This window comes from Capsicum annuum, unplaced genomic scaffold, assembly GCF_002878395.1.
Source record: "Capsicum annuum cultivar UCD-10X-F1 unplaced genomic scaffold, UCD10Xv1.1 ctg82139, whole genome shotgun sequence".
NCBI classification, from domain to species: Eukaryota; Viridiplantae; Streptophyta; class Magnoliopsida; order Solanales; family Solanaceae; genus Capsicum; species Capsicum annuum.
This window is the reverse complement of record NW_025892909.1, coordinates 1-2,327: the sequence shown is the minus strand read 5'-3', so window position 1 is coordinate 2,327 and position 2,327 is coordinate 1. Positions and strand designations below refer to the sequence as shown.

The following is a 2,327-nucleotide window of genomic DNA, read 5'->3' as shown; positions in this document are numbered from 1 at the left end:
GGTCAAACACAAACTTCTATATAAACTCATTAATATAATTCTAAAATTTACAAAACATTTTCCCCTTTCTTATCAACAAAGTTTTTTAAACTATGGAATCTCGAAACTACCCTCAACCTCAACCTCAACCCCACCATCACCAACAATCCCCCCCCCCCCCCCCAGTCCCATGAACTTGTAAACCCAGACATTGATATGGTATGCGCAATAGTCACTTTTAACTGACACCAACTACCGAATCTCGTGAAAAAAATCCTCTCAATTCAGTTTCTACTCCTACTCCAGTGGTGAATCAAGCAGATTCTATTGCTATTGCTCCTGCTCCTTTAGAAAACCTAGTTAAGCAATCCCGTGGAAGTCCCCCAGGCTCTGGAAAGAAGCAACGCCCAAATTCTTTATGTATGTATTGTATATATAATATCTTCATTATGAATCTAGATCTAGTTTGGGAATATATATATATATATATATATATATATATTGATGACGTAAAAACTTTAAATTATATATATTTATATCATAAGCAACCTCTCTACCTCCCGAGGTATAGATAAGATCTTTGTATACCAACATTATGGGTACGTTATTGTTGCTGATATTCATCTGTTCATAAAATAATAATTTTACCGTAAATCATATAAATTCTGGTGCACCTGGTACAGAAACCTCGGCTAAGAAGTCCCGTGGGATGCCCCCAGGCTCTGGAAAGAAGAAGCAACCAGAAAGTTTAGGTTTATATTTTTTGCATTATTTCTTCAGTTTGTATGTAGCTTCTAATTTGGAAATTATTTAATTTATATCCATTGAAAACAAATAATTTTATTTTATGGATGGATATTTGTAGTTAAGCTGACATTTTTACTATCAATGCATAGAGGTTTGATTCAATTGGAAAATATATGCTAAATTTTTATATTCCCTTCTTGTTTCCTCAACTATCTCTTAGGTAGGGCTGGGCATGGAGCCGAGCCGATTCGACTCAATTGAAGTTTGGTCAAAGCTCGAGCTCGATTGAAACAACTCGGCTCGGCTCGATAGGCTCACTTTGGTTATTTAATAACTCCTTTAAAACTAACAATTCATTCATTAACCTTAATAAAGTTACAACAATGTTAATTTAACATTTAATAACTCTATAATTTACAAAATATTTTCCATTTTATTCTCAACAAAGGTTTTTTTGAATTATGGATACTCGAAAAAAATAACCCACATCCCATATCCACTTCTCATCTATGCTACCCCACCATCACCACCACCACCAACCTCCACCCAAATCCCATGAACTTGAACAACCAGATAGTGATATGATACGTGCAGTTGTCACTTTCAATCAACAATCGAATCTCCACCAAAATCCTCTCAGTTCGCTTTCTACTCCTACTCCAGTGATAAATCAAGCAAATTCTTCTGCTATTGCTCCTGTTCCTTTAGAAAACTCAGCTGAGAAAGCCCAAGGTTGTGGAAGGCCCCCAGGCTCTGGAAAGAAACAACACACAATTCTTTAGGTATGTATTGTACATATAATTTCTTCCTTATGAATCTAGCTCTAGTTTGGGAATAAATTTTTTATATATATATTGATAACGTAAATAACTTTAAATTTTATATATACAGATCATAAGCAAACTCTCTACCTCCTCCGGTAGGGTAAGATCTTTGTACACTTACATCACGGGTATGTTATTGTTGTTGTTATTTATTTGTTGTACTACATTTGAAAAAATAACAATTTTGTTGTAAATCATATAGATTTTGGTGCACCTGCTTATGAAACCCCGGCTAAGAAGGCCCGTGGGAGACCCCTAGGCTCCGGAAAGAAGAAGCAGCCAGAAACTTTAGGTATATATATTTTTTGCTTTGTTGCTTCAATTTGTATGTAGCTTCTAATTTGGAAATGATTTAATTTATATGCATTGAAAACATAAAGAATTTTATTTTATGAATGGATATTTGTAGTTAAGCTAGACATTTTCACTATCAAATCCATAGAGGTTTAATTCAATTGGAAAATATATATTCTAAATTTTTATACTCCTTTCTTGTTTCCTCAACTCTCTCTTAGGAAGGGCTGGCATGGAGCTGAGCCAGCTCGACTCAGCTCGGATGTAGCTCAGCTCAATTAAAGTTTGGTCAAAGCTCAGGCTAGATATAGAAAGTTCGACTCAGCTCGATAGTCTCGCTTTGATCGTATAATGACTATTTTAAAACAAACATTCATTCATTAACCTTAGTTAAGTTAGAAAAATGCAATTTAATAATGTTCTCTATTATAATTAGTTATAATTTTTTACTTTTTATATTAATTTCATTAAATAAATTTTTTA

At 33.9% G+C, this 2,327-nt stretch overlaps 1 long non-coding RNA gene across 2 annotated transcripts; it reads left to right on the top strand.

Annotated features, from left to right (window-relative positions):
* The first annotated feature begins 51 nt into the window (after nucleotides 1-51).
* LOC107856159 lies at nucleotides 52-2,244 on the top strand. 2 transcript variants are annotated; one of them, XR_007051717.1, is made up of 4 exons: nucleotides 52-1,508; nucleotides 1,618-1,678; nucleotides 1,753-1,842; nucleotides 2,066-2,244. It is a non-coding gene; the product is annotated as an uncharacterized LOC107856159 (long non-coding RNA). The 2 variants fall into 2 exon arrangements; XR_007051716.1 differs by having other exon boundaries at nucleotides 71-1,508; nucleotides 1,618-1,650.
* The last annotated feature ends 83 nt before the right edge of the window (nucleotides 2,245-2,327 follow it).